Here is a 15,637-nt window from a genome sequence, read left to right on the forward strand (position 1 = left end):
ACTTTCATTGCTGTTAAAGAAGTGATTATGCATTCGCACCGGAAGCGTGACGCGGCGGCGTTCCTTCGGTCTTCGGCGATGATGCTTCGGGGCTTTAACGCATAACGGCGTCCCGAGCAAAGCGACGCGCGTGCGCACGAGCGAGCGCAGAGGACGGAGAACAGCTGTACCGGAGGCACAATGCGACTGGCGCCCAGGGCTCCTGACTTGGTCCGCATCCGCAATGGCTGCGCAGAGTGATCTAGAGAGCGCGTACTATGCGCTCCTCTAGACCCACACACAGAAGAGCACAAGCGGAGCCGTCTCAAAATGAGCACTGGATTCAGCTCCAGCTCCAGCCGCTTCGCGGATTATTTCGTGATCTGCGGTCTGGACACCGAGAGCGGCTTAGAACCAGACGAGCTGTCCGGTAAGACCCAGTCAAGACTGAGGCTGTTTAGCACTCTGATTTCGACACATTTATTTGTTTTTTATCGGATATATGCTTATACTTTTGAGTTATGTGATTTATTAATCATTGCGCTACAATAAACAGTGAGTACTGTAATGATAACATCAACAAAACAGCTGAAAATACGCGATTATGTATTTTCAGTACGGTGGACTTGTGCAATATTCAACACACGAGTGTTGAGATTTATGTTGATATATTATATTCACAGACACTGGACGTGACAACAAAAATAGATAGTTGCCCTTACAAGACCCTTTGATTTGTCTTAAAGGAAATCTGTCAACATTTTACTGACTTTTATTGGGAAAAGCTTACTCACATTAATTAAACTCAGCAGAAGATAAAGCACCTGTCATTTAATAATAGCTCCTCCATTTATATCCTCTATACAAGCCATAAAACATAACTCAAAGCAGGGAGACTGACATTATTTACTTATGTAAGGCAAAAGACTGAGGATCAGTAGCAGTGAAAGTCGTATAATGAATCTATATTCTATAATAGTCTTCATACAATCAAGTGGTTTATATACTTGTGTTGACTTCATGTGCGCAGCAGGATTGATTCCTTCATAAACAGTTCATCTTCAGCATTCATCAAAACAAGGTTTTATTATTATATAATCTGTTCAGACTGTTCCGACCTAACATCTTATTGATCTACTCCTTCATCTCCAGCGTTCACTCACTGTAACTGGACATAAAATAATTGTCTAAATATCCTAGTTTACTCCGGCTGTAGCATGTTTTAGTGTTTACAGTGGATCATTTAGTCTATCGTCTCATCTAAAAGGCTCTTTGAACCAGCACGTGAAGTCTTGTTGGGCAAGAGTGCAGATTTCCTGTGGTTTCAGGCTTCCTCAACTTGCATTTTCAGTTTTGGTAGATTTCCACTGCTGTAATCAGAGCCTCAGTTTCCTCTCAGATGTTCATGGATTTTTGTGAAAAAGGATGTTTCATATCACAAGGATTCTGTTGGATCAGAGTCAGTAGTTGTGCTGCTGTAAACTGCACCCGTGGTGTTTTAAATCGTATGTAAAAGGTGAAACACTGTGAATCAGCCACTGCATTTTGTTCGTTGAATTTAAGTTCCAGGAAGTTCTATTTATGGATGCAGAGCACAACAAGGGTAGTTTCTGTTGGTCAGGATTATGCTAATTTAGCAGTTAATAATAACATATAGTAATTGGCACATAATTTGTGACATTTAAATCAGTAGAATTCATAATGTTCAGTGCATAACAGAAAACCAAAAGTTAAAGTTTGCAATGCCTAAAACACCAAGATGGCAATTAAGTTTTTTCTGGTTCTGACTTGTACATGGTCACCAGATAACAAGTCAATGCTCTCACACTGGCCTCAGGCCATTGAATTATCCTTACCCTTGTGTATTTTGTTAGAGAGTATGATCATGAGTGTTGTGCGACTTTGAGTGTTGGAGTGGCTTGCAATCACTCATGTCTGTTGAGAGTACATTGTGTTGAATGAGCAATAAATGATACTTTTAGAGATGGTTGTAGTAAAACTGACCCTGTAGTGAAAGTGACTGGTGTCCACCATGACGTGACCCCTTGGGAAGAGGCCGATCATTGAAGCGTGTCCCACACATACCCTAAAGACAAAGAGAGGTCACTGAGATTCTCTGCGGAGAACAAAAAGTCGTAAATTCTTAATGCAGCATCCAGCCACATTGTTGTAGCAAGATTTTAGTGACTTAAAACTTAAAAGATTTTTTTTTTTTTTACAGGAGATTTAGAATTTCAAAGATTTCCTTGTTTTAAAATGTCATTTAAAATGTTTTAACATGTCATGTTTTAAGCACGTGATTGGGTAACATTCTTTGAGTCTGTGTTGGCCTAGTTTAGCTGGGGAATGAAAGTGCTAACATGCTGTTTTTAGAGGAAACGAGTCAGTCAGGTTTTTTTTTTTTTTTGTCATGCATTTGCAATGTTACAATCTTTTCAATTAATTCACACTCAGTAGTTTTTGATCATTGTTGTCAGTTTGCTGTTTTTACTTTGTTTTGGTTGAAACCTTTACCAAAAAAAAAAAAGATACTGTAGGAGAACCATGTTACAATGATGCTATCAGATGGTAATAAAATTATACTTATGACATTTTTTGCAACACAAATAAATAAATATATTTATGGCTATATGAATTATATGGAAAAAGTATATTTTTATTACGTTGCTTATTTACAAATAAAAGTTACATTATATAATAATTCTTTAAAGCAGCAATATATAGATAGATAGATAGATAGATAGATAGATAGATAGATAGATAGATAGACACACACACACACACACACAGTTTTGGTGATCATTGACTTTCATTGTATGGACAAACAAACAAACAAAACGGAGACATTTCTCAAAATATCTTCTTTTATGTTGCACTGATGAAAGAAATTAATAGTTTTACAGTTTTAGAAGGACATGAGGGCAAGTAAATTATGACAGAATTAAATGTTTTTAGGTGAACTATCTCTTTAATGCACTGTATTGCTGAATTGTTATTTTAGCTGTAGGACATTCTGTATATTTACATGAGGTTTACTAAATGGATTCTGATATAGATATTCTGATATAGAAAAGTGCTCTGCATAGCCATGTGAGCGTCTTGTGATCCTTTCTGATATGCTCTTTTTCCTATTGGCGATGGGAATGCTGTGCATTGCTGAAGCGTTAGCATATCTCTTGGCAAAGAGACAGAAAATAAGAGCCATTGTCGTTCCTTGCATTTCGCTGTTGGGTCAGACAGTTGGGCTTGATTTGGCAGTTATGAAAAATATCCATTAGACCATTGAAAGTGGGTCACAATTGCACTCGAGCATGTTTAAGAAAAAGCACGTCAGTTTTCCAGTGATAGCCTGATATGTTGCCCTCCTTAAATTTGAGGTTAAATGAGGACAAAACAGAATATTTGTGCTAGGTGGGAAAAAACTTAATTTAAACTAATAATATGTATTTAACTAGTTAAGTTATCGTATGGACAACCAGTCAGCAGTGATGCCATAAGTTTATAAAATTTGCTTCATTTTGAGTGAACATCAATGAAAGTAATGACAACTTACAGTTTAGTAAGTGAGTCAGATAATTAATTCAATAAAGGATTTGTCAGACTAATTTAAGACTTATAATTTGTGAGTCATTTGACTGCAGAAACTGCCTCACAAGAATATGTTTGTGAATCACCTGTAATACTTTTTTTGCAGCTTGAAGACAGCTTAAAAGAAATTTGTTGATCTTGTCATTTTTTGCACCACACTTTTTATCTCAACACAATCAATTCTCACAGCAAGTTCACAGATCGGGTACAATATTTATTTTGCCTTTGTGAGATTCAGAAAAGCAGTGGAGGAAACACTGAGCTGCATTAATTTGGATAAAAATTTATTGTAGATTTTTGAAAAATAACTGTGTAAAATAACTGTTCATTTCATCCTAGGTGTATATGACTTTCTTCTTTCAGACGAATCCAGTGGGAGTAATATTAAAAATTGTCTTTGATCTTTTAAGCTTTTTAATGGCAATCAGCGGTTGTTGCAGCACATCAGTCCAAAAGAAGTGAAATAAAAAGCACCCATCCATAATAAAAAGTGTCTCAACAAAGGCCTCCTGTACCGAATTGATGCATTTTTGTAAGAAAAATGTCCATGTTCAAAACGTAATAATCACTTAAATGTAGCTTTGGCCAACAGTTTACATGGAAGCAGCTTTGGGCGGATGATGTATGAGGTCGGCTTTGCTCATGCACTGGTGAGTCTCATGAAAACCAACATTTGTTAACAGGAGCAAAGGAAGCAAAGTTTCCTTACTTTAGCAACTCCTACGACATTTTTCTTTACAAATCCATGTATTTCGGAGCCGTGTGAGACACTTTTTATTAAGGATGGGTGCTTTTTATTTCACTTCTTTTGGACTGAAGCACTGCAACACCTGCTGAGTGCCATTAAACAGCTTGAAAGATCAAAGACGATTTTCAATATTCGTCTGAAAGAAGAAAGTCATATACACCTAGGATGACTTGAGGGTGTGTAATTTATGGGCTAATTTTCATTTTTGGGTGAACTAACCCTTTAAGAAATTCTTGATTTTATGTTCCTCCCACTTCCTGTACCCTTTAGCATGTTACCATGGATGGACAGTTGACATGTTAAGTGCACAGTTAAGTGCTTTTCTTTTCACGTGGGTTTGTGGGCCAGTTTTTTGGAACTGAAACTTTAAATGATTCCGGTTAAATGAGGTTCACTTGTGGTTCTTCCTTCCCTTGGAACTCCCAGAGTGACTCAGCAGTAAACACTGGTGTTTTTCTTTGTGGTATACCATAGACCTAACCGATAGTGTTAAGAAAAGAAAACATAACATAAAAGGTTTGCTTAATCAACCATGCAGCTTGCTTTTACAAGTCATTGAACTTTTATTATGACTCTCGTTTCACTGGATTCGTACCCATTCGCTCTTCTTTGCAAGTGCAGGGCTGTACTAGGTGTGCTACCGAGCAAGTTTACTACTTTAGAAAAGCCATACATATAGAGCTGGTTAAGTGATGCAAATGTGAAAATCTATTAGTTTACAAAAGCACAATGGTAAAAGTGTTTGTAGAACATCATAATGTGCAAGGAACTGTGTAAAAATTAGTTTTTATTAATCTATAGTCTGGCCCTGCATTTTTGTGTAAAAATAAATAAAAGTTTTTGGTGTTTTACAGTAACTAGTGTTCATTTCAGCTGGAAATTCATTGTATTTTTTCCCCAATGAGCATATGTTGGTTTATTTCGTAGTATTGCTTTTTGTAATATGGTACTCCTCAACACTGCATCTTGTGCATAGATGTCAAGTCACCACAAAAACATAACCAAGTTTCTTATAGACACTTTCAATACTTTGAAATGTCAAAGAAATCCCATTAGCAACTACTCAAACAAGGAAGTTATTAAAAACTTACTTTAATTTTAACCAAGAGGAAACCAAGGGGGCATCAAAACTCATAACACATTTATAGAGTGCAAAAACTGTATGTGTGAAGAAGGCATTGAACGGTTGCACATTCTCAGAGTCAGACTGTGCATAAATCTTGTAAAAAAAAAAACACTTCTGTAATGCTACTGATCAAATGAATGCTGTTAAATGGGGCTGCAGACTAACTAACTTTTACTTGTCTTCTCCACATAACCTTAGATTACCTGTGATACTCATATTACTATTTTTTTTTAATTAGCTTTTTCATCCTCTGTCCTGTTGTTTTTGCATAATGCTGCAAAGTTGGTGACAAAACCCTCTTTTATTCCCAATGACAGGGCACAGGGTGAGGGCTTCATTAGCATATGCATGAGAGGCCCTGCTAGCAGAGCGTTTTGACTGGCTGGCTCAAAGCCTGGGTGCACCGTCAGGCCCTCGGTACACTGAGGACAGGCAGCTGGGCTGGACACACGCTCGCACACATACAGAGTTAAACACTGTCCCCCAGGGGTTCTCATGCACCCCCGTCTCTTGGGCTCTTTCTCAATGACATCATGAAAGAGTTGTCCTTTGAGCTCCTTGGACTCTGATTAGCCATTAATCCACCATGCATGATAAAGATGTTTTTAAGAGCGGCATTATTGGATATTTTTAAGCTTCCTGCTGCATTGAGGAGAACAAAATTACAAAACATGCATGTGAAGTCCACTTCCTGATTGAAGATCCACTTTCTGTTTGAATATCCTGTACTTTCCTAAATGGTCTTAACTCTATCTAGCATGCAGAATTTAAAGATGTGTGCTTAATTAAAGCCATTGGTTACACTTTATGTTAAGGTGTCCTTGTTACAGTGTAATTATACATTTAATTACTGAGTAATATTAATTAACTACATGTACTTACTATATGGTTAAGACTAGGATTAAGGTTAGGATTAGAGTTTGGCTTAGGGTTACTTGGATGTAGTTATGCATAATTTTTTGTTTTTTGTTATTGTAATAGTAAGTACATGTAATGTGTAACAAGGACACCTTAAAATAATGTGTTACCAAGCTATTTTAAAGCAGTCCAGCCTTAGCCATTTCATAGTACACCGTATAATTATAGAAATGAGCTACCTTTAACCATGTATGTAGTCTGTTTGTTCCTGTGTGAAAGTGAGCTCATGTCTTTCTTCCTGTGGGAGCAGAGGAACACAGCGTTCATATCCTGCTGGTTTTAACCACGCTAAGTTGCTGAAGTGTTGGAAGTGCTGTTCACCTATGATTGTCCCCTCTTTCAATGGTCTTGATTCATTCTCCAACAATAAAATACCCCTAATACACCTGTACACCGCATCATAGGATGCTTTTAGGAACAGTTAAAGGCATAGTTTACCCAAAAATTAATATTCTGTCATCATTTACTTATCTTGTTCCAAATCTTTTGAACTTTTTTTTTTGTTGTTGTTCTGTGGAATACCAAATAGAGTAAATGATGCCTTGCACACCTAAATCATTCATATGTACCTCAAATAAAAGTCCAGTAATCTGTAAACCTGGAAAAATGCCACACAATACTCAAGCTTGTGTCATTACACCTTTTTATTAGCTTAGCAACATTTTGTTCAATCAGCCAGGCTCTTCTGTCAAATACAAAATAAGTTTAAAAAAGAAGTTTAAATACAGTGACATTCAATGGTGTCCAGTGTGGTTTGGAACACAGTGTCCTTAAAAATATCTTTCTGTTGTGTTCTGCAGAAAGTCATACAGTTTTGGAACGATGTAAGTGTCAGTAAATGATGACACAATTTAAATTTTTGGGTGAACTATACCTTTAAACAGTCGTGAATCCCAAAAACCAAAGTTGCCTGAAAAGAAAAACAGTGATAGCATGCTGTTCGATGTAAATCTCTGTAATCTGGTCCAAATGGTACATTTGAGATTGAGTGTTTTGGCCAAAATATTATATCATGATATGACTAATTGAATTTCACAATAACAATATACATAAAATATGTGACCCTGGACCACAAAACCAGTCATAAGGGTAAATTTTCCAGTCAAAAGGCTCAATTCGAAATTGAGATTTATACATCATCTGAAAGCTGAATAAATAAGTTTTCCATTGATGTATGGTTTGTTAGGATAGGACAATATTTGGTCGAGATATAACTATTTGAAAATCATGGATCTGAGGGTGCAAAAAAATCAAAATATTGAGAAAATCACCTTTAAAGTTGTCCAAATGAAGTTCTTAGCAATGCATATTTCTAATCCAAAATTAATTTTTTATATATTTACAGTAGGAAATGTACTAAATATCTACATGGAACATGATCTTTACTTAATATCCTAATGATTTTTGGAATAAAAGAAAAATCAATAATTTTGAGCCATACAATGTATTTTTGGCTATTGCTACAGATATACCCCAGCGACTTAAGACTTGTGATCCAGGGTCACATATAGTTATTTTTCTGGAAATAAGGCAATAAAAAGCATAGAATGCATATAAATACCAGTTGTGCAACATTTGTTGTGAATATGAATGATTCCTCAAAACTGAGAAAAAATGGGCTGTTTCTTTTTAGTCAGTCTGACTTAAGATTTCAGACTTGTGCCAGTCAGCAACCACTCAGAATACCTTTGCAAACAACCACCATGGTGAAAACTAACCAGCAACATAGTATAAACCAACTAGAACACCTTAGCAACTGTGACACAAAGGCCGCATTTACATTACATGGTTGTAAGTGACCCAATTCCAATTTTTTCCTTCCTTGTGGCACAGATCGGATATTACCCACGAACGCATAAGCAGGAAAAAGCACATGGATACTGATATTCTCAGAACGGTTTCAGGCCTCATTCATATGTGGAAACATAAATTGGATACATGCATTTGCTTCTGCCATGTAAACAGACAGATTGGATATTCCCCTGTCAGTGCGAGTCGTATGTCATTGAAAAAGCGATGGTGGCAAATGACGTCAACTCAGAAGTATGCTTTTCCGGGCAACGTTGCCAAGTCTGTGGTTTTCCTGCAGAACTGGGCTACTTTTACTCTGTTGCAATGGGTTGATTTTTAGTCCACGGGTTAAAGTGATCTCTCCACCTCACCCTAAATGCCTGATAAAACGTGGAAAAGATGCGATTGGGCTAGTTTTGATTAGCAATTGGGCTGTTTCGCAGACCTGGCAACCCTGTTTTTTGGTCAGTACGTCTAACTTGGGTTGTTTTACCAAGAGTATCCATATCATGTAAATGCAGATACCAGATATGGATCACTTTTGAAAGAAGATGTAAGCTGGTTGTCAACAAAAACCGGGTATAGTCAACAAATGGGAATTGGGCAACAAGACCTGCAGTGTAAATGCAAGTGACACTGTAATTGTTCTGTATTTTCTAATATAAGATGATTCAACATTAAGTAACTGAGAGTTTCCATTTGTTGAAATAAAAAATAAGCCAATATTTCAGTGTAGTGAATGAGTAAAATAGGAGAATAGGTTAAGAAAAACATCTGCAAGACATTGCATATTACCCTGAACTTACGTAATGGCAGCAAAAGAGTAGATTTGGAGCACAGCGAGTAGAAAGCAATGAAACATCAAGGGAAATGAACAAGAGGCCGCTTGGGTTTGGTTTGGACTTGGTAAACTTTTAAGATATGCGGGGGATCATTTTCACATGAAAACGTCATCAGCCATCTGTTACTCTGAAATTCAATTGCTCTCTTTGTGCCCTTTTCTTTGCTCACACATAGATGTATGCTACCCACGATCTCTCTCTGTCTGGGCTTCACATTCATCTGACAGCATCACGCTGCAAGGATCAACATTGTGTCATCACATCAATTACCAGTTACTCATTAGCAGAGCCTCACTTCACAAAATATCAAATGCATAATTAATCTGTCATTTCTCATTCTTAAATTCCCAGGTTTGGGGGTTCTTTTCAGTATTTTCCTGCAGCTGCTTGAATTAGTAGTCAAAGCTCTATGCATTTGAAATCATGCTATTGGGAACTGGTGGTACTTCAGGGCCTGTCATTGCAAATTTAGAAGTATTTGCTCTGAAAAGCCTGACATATGAAATATGTACTTTTTAGGGAACAGTTTATTGATCCTTTACACAAAATTCTAAAGTTTGCATATTTGATATCAGGCTTTTATGGCTCATGTAGTATTATATGAGAACGTGAAGCTCATACTTTAGGATGAAAAAACAATTTTTTTTTTTTTTGTGAACTTGGTGCAGTTGCTGATATTATTATGGCCAAAATATCAAACAGAGATCAAAAGCTTAATCAAGATGGACGAACAGCTGATTATAGCTGTACAGGTTTTTATTTATTATTTCTCATGTCCATAAATATATCTAGTAGTATAGTTAATGCAAAGACTGGAAATCCATTTATCTGTAGCTGAAATTTCTTTTGAATTTTTTTCGAAATTTTTAGACACTACATGTGAATGGCCTCTAAATCGAATTGCGATTGGTTTCATCATCTTGGATAAAAAAGTATAAGAGGATAAAAATAAAGAAAATGCAAAACTGTGTTACCAGATATACTCGGGCGACCAGGTGAAATCTATGTGTGGGAAGCACTGGTAAATCAACGTGATCTTTATAACAGTATAACAGACTAATTACATAAAATGCATATAAATATCAGTTTTCACCTTAAATTTATCAATAATATATCTTTGGAAGATTGTATTTAAATGCTTCGTTTTATGATCAAAGCTCTGTAGTTTTTTTTAGTTTTTTTTTTTTCTTTCATAATGCAATACAGTACAATGATAATTGAGAGATAAACAAGTAAACATTCCTCAAAAGCCTGAAGATACTCATATATTTTAAAATGATTTTCTAAAAAATTATGTGTGGATAAGCAAGTAAATTTAACCTATGTTGCTTCAGTCCAGTCAGTATTCATCTTGAAATATTACTAACAAAATAAACTTTATTACGTTTACTCTATAAAACTCATACGAGATTTCACAGCAAGAAGACGTGTACCAGAGTTTTACTAAAAGGCCTTTTACATGCTAAAAAAAGGATGAACTAACAATGATGACAGAAGACATGTAGATTGCGTACATCAGGTTTTTCAGGAAAGTTTTGAGCTGATAATTTAGAGGCCTTAGAAATTTGCCTGTCAAATGTGATACAGAAGACTTTAAAGGGTTAATTTTGTTCTTTCCTGTCTAAAGTGGGCATCACTAACGAGCTCTCCTCCTCCGCAGAGCTCATGCATTTACATCAGGCCTGTGGCCTCTGGCTGTTCTCTGGCCAACAGACGCAAAGCTTTCAGCCACCATACAGAAGTACTTTATAAGATAAGGTTTATCTCTTGCTCTTAGCCTAGAAGCATGGAAGCAGTTTGGATACTAAAAGGAATCTTTTTTACAGTCCATCTTTTTCCTACATTTATATCAACTTGAGGTCTTTTTTTTGTTAAAAGAAACCAATAGTTAAAGCCTCCATGAATATCACCATATTCATAAATAAAGTCAGTTACCATACATTGCAGAAAATTGGAGCAGTTAGCAAATGCAACAATCCAATCATCAAGCCCCACCCTACATTTAATTTCATTCAAGAAACCTTCCATTTAATGCAGACTTTAACATATATTTATTGAATATTGATAGGCTTAGTAAAATTACTATGTGGCTGACAGAAATAATGGGAACAAATATAGCTTGTAATAGCCAAAATATGCATTGTGTGTGTTTCCAGTGTATAGGACTTCATGGTTTGTTGAACCACTTATTTTAATGTGGTTGATGTGGCATCTTGCTGCTCTTTCCCAAATGCAGTCAGAAATAAGGCTTATTTGTTTTTTCTGAAGCACTGACCTTTCAGAAAACCACATTTCTCATAGTGTTTTCCCTCTTCACATTATTTCATGGTTTCTTATGGCTCTGATGCTCTTTGTAAAAGTACCAAAGTGTTTTTCAGGGGTCATTTCATGAGGAATCAACTTTTGAAAAAAATTCCAAACTGATTAATATCTCACTTTTTTTGTAAATCAATTTTTACAGCTGTTTTATAATAAATAAAATCATTGTGCATGGGCTTTAATCAGAAGCAAATAATTTATAGACAGAAAAAAAAGAAATACACATATAGAAAGGTAGAACCACTGAGAAGTTTTGAAAATATATTTTGGGCCCTGTTGTTTGTTGTGGTTTGAATCTGACCCCCTTTGGCTCTTGTAGTGGAGTACTATTTGGTTTGTTTGTTTACAAGTGCTTTTCACCTTGGCCTTGCTGATCTGTTTGCAGTTCATAATATCTAATGCTTGTTTGCTGTTGACAAAATGATGATTGTTTAGTTTTTCATTGACTTCATTGCCATTGGCTCATCCTTACTTGAGGCCTTTTGTGCTGACAGTCCCATGACCAAAACAAATCATGTGTGAGGTGCTGGCAGAGAATTAACAAGGCAGATGAACCATGACAAAGTCTTTTCTTTCATCAGAGCTGATTGCTTTTCTCCACTCTGCCTGCCTCTGCGTGTGGCACTGCCTCTGAATTCAAGAACATGGAAGGCATTCCCATGAATCATAATGGTGTGATTGTGAGTTTCATGTGGACATGTCATGGATACTTGTGACCACAATTTGCTTGCGGTAACTATTATTATGTAGGGATTTGCATAAGTGAAATAAAATAAGCTTAATATGGTTAACATTCTGCGTTAGATATGCTTTTATAATGCTAAATATTATAAACTAAATATTTGATGGCTGACATTGGGTGTCTTGGATAAACGTAAAAAATTGTACAATAATGGTACTGTATAATAGTGTGTATATATATATATATATATATATATATATATATATATATATATATATATATATGTATATTATATATGTATGTATGTGTATATATATGTATGTATGTATGTATGTATACATATATATATATATATATATATATATATACATAAATTGAGATTTAAGCTGAATAAATAATCTTTCATTTAAATTCTGCAAGTAAAAGTTTAAGACATTTTTCCCATTTTACTCCATGAAATTATGCTCAGATTTTATAAAAAAATATATACCACAAATTCAAGTCCATACATGGTTTAGGAATGGTTCCATTAATTGTAACTTTTTCAGCTTTTTTTGTTTTTAATTTATATAAAGTGTGTCTATTAATTCCATTGGTAAATTAGAAGCATTTTTGCATAACCACTTCAAATATGCATTCAATTTTGAATAATTTAGTGGTCTGTCATCAATTATTCTTGCATACATGTCACAATGTATGAGATGTTAGTCTCAGGAAATTATATTAATGGATATTATATTATTATAAATACATTTAATTAGCCCAGATAAAAAAAAAAAAAAAGATAATTTTATTAAATATAGAAAAAAGCCAATCAAAAACATTTTCAAAGCACAAATATCAAGGAAGGAATTTTATTTTACTATTTACAGGGTATCTGCAGGATTTTTAAAAATCAATTTAAGGCTTTTTATTATCCTTTTTATGGCCTGCACAGATAAAATTAATACTGTGAGCAGGGTAGCGCAATGTCTATGGTGACATATTAAACCATAAAGTGATACACATTTCATGATCTCATTGCAGCCTTTAAACCATTTTTAAGAAAAGGGATGAGTCAAACATATAAATTATTATATTAATTTAAAACATATAAATATATACAGTATCTTACTATCTTAATTGTTAAGATCTTTAGAAGGTACATTAGCTTCGTTCACATTTACAACTCTTCTTTTTTGCTACATAAAAACATGGGTCGATTTTCGCATTGGTCTGAACTAAAGCAGCAGACGGGCTAATTGAAAATGCACATTCATTCTCTGCCAAGCAGGTGGAGCTTTTGAAATGGCAGAAATTATAAATTAGGTTTCCCCAATAACGGCTGTATACTATACAAAACAGCCACTGCTTTATCAGGCATTGTAGGTAAGATGAAATGAAAATACCTTTGAAACTTTTCTGACGACAGTCGGTTCCCTTTAGAGTCACATTCATATAAAAAAAACACCCACGCCACATTTTGAGACGTGCAGCTCATGTTTATGAAATGAAATCATAGCCTTAATCATCACATTAAGCCATATCGTGAATCTTGTCTTTCCGTCTTCAAATGTAAGACCTCTTGAAATTATACTTATAGATTATTATTATAATAAGACTTTTCTTATGCCTTTTAAGGTATTTAAGACTTTTTATGGTCTTAAATTTGATTACGACTAATTGAAGACTTTTTAGGGACACGTGGGAGCGGCAGGGCGGTGATATATTTTGGTAGCCCGACTGGAAGACACAATAGCCCTGGGATGTCGGGCTAGCGATTTTGCGAGCCCTGAATATTAAATATTACACAACACATCTCAACTAATGCCAGTATTTTTTCTTAAAGGTGTAAGAATCTATTATTATATATATAAAAAAAAATTCTTTAGATATCTATTGTAGTGAGAGTTGAAAGCTGAATAATATTTTAATAATAGAATCATTTGGCTGTCCACACGTAAAGATTTTAGCATCCGCCTTGGTGTTTGCTTCTCAGGCGTTATGTAACATTCCCCTAGGAGTTTCTAGTGTTTACACACTTTTACTAGTTTTATTTCAATTCTCAACTGAATCTCATATTTTAGTATTTTACACACATTCTAAAGAAGTTGAGAGGAAAGAGAACAATAACCTATATGGGAATAAGATTTTCATGGAAAATGAGAGATTAGAAACTTGAATGAAGAACAGAAAAATCCATAATTTAGCAACATACTAAATATTGTAGCATGTTGTCATATAATGCTTGTGATGGTGTCTCTGGTGGGTACTTGTAGCTTGACACCGGCCCAGGAGCCCCTGGTGTTTGTGCTGGTTAATTCCACACATTCGTGGCTTTATTCCTGTAGTGATCCCAGACTGGAGAAACTAGAGGATTTAAATTGTTGCTCGTCTTTTAAATGCCACACATAAAGAACGCCTCTGTAGATTGGTGACAAATAAACACGTTCTTACCCTCCGCTTAAACCTGAACACATTCCTCAGGGACATATCCCTCAGAGACAAGTCTGTTCTTGTTGCATCAAGGCTGTATTGTTCATTATCCATGATGATTAGTTGAATATCTTAAACTGTCTCTGATATAGAAGCTGAAGAGCTCTAAGTGAGTCAGTTTTTAATGTGTGGGCAGCAGAGGAGAGGAAAACACCAGTGACATTCATGCGGGCACACATCGCCTTCAGTCTCGTTTCAACATGCTGTGTGTCTAATGTGTGTGACTGTGAGCAGAACTTCTCAAAAACAAAATTACCCACACTGAATCTGTAGAATCTGTGATCAGAAAAATGAGTTAACATCTCCACAACAATGGACAGGAATGCAATGGAATGGAACAGATGGGTTTTAAGACATTTTTAAAGGAATAGTTCACCCCAAAAATGAAAGTTCACTGAAAATTTACTCACCCTCAGGCAATCCAAGATAGAGAACAGATTTGGAGAAATTTAGCATTACATCACTTGTTCACTAATGGATCCTCTGCAGTGAATGGGTGCCATCAGAATGAGAGTAAAAAACAGCTGATAAAAACATCATAATAATCCACACAATGCCAGTCCATCAATTAACTACTGCTTCCAGCAAACATACGAGCCCCTTATCTGTAATATTGCATTCTCCAGTAATAGAGTTGATTAATCTAAATCAGGAGAGAAATATGCATAGATCAAGTACCGTTTATAAGCAAAAACTATTATAATCAAATATGTCGGTGGGTTTTGATGTACAAGGACAACAGGGATTGACTTTTTCACTTGAGGAACCTGTATTATGGATTATGTATGTATTATGGACTCATATTTTGGCCTAGATGCAACAGTTTAGAGTTAAAACATCAATGATGGATTTGCAAGTGATGAAATGCCAAATTTCTCCAAATCTGTTCATATAAAGAAACTGAGGGTGGATAAATTTTCTGCACATTTTAATTTTTGGGTGAACTATTGTATAAGTTGACATGGTGATGGAAAACATTTAAAAAGCAATTTACAAATGGTTAAAGAAATCAATGTCAAATGCATTTTTTTATTATTATTATTTTTTTTTTTTATTGGTGTATTGTTTTAATTGTTTAAACATTAAATCAAATACTTTTATATGTATATTTATTTATTATTTTAAAAGTGATTGATTGATTGATTAGTATTGTTTTGTGACATTTAAAT

General features: G+C 35.2%; 1 pseudogene; it reads left to right on the forward strand.

Annotated features, from left to right (window-relative positions):
* LOC109100845 overlaps positions 1-15,637 on the forward strand; it is a 49,941-nt pseudogene continuing 34,304 nt past the window's right edge.

This window comes from Cyprinus carpio, unplaced genomic scaffold (genome assembly GCF_018340385.1).
Source record: "Cyprinus carpio isolate SPL01 unplaced genomic scaffold, ASM1834038v1 S000006513, whole genome shotgun sequence".
Classification (NCBI taxonomy): Eukaryota; Metazoa; Chordata; class Actinopteri; order Cypriniformes; family Cyprinidae; genus Cyprinus; species Cyprinus carpio.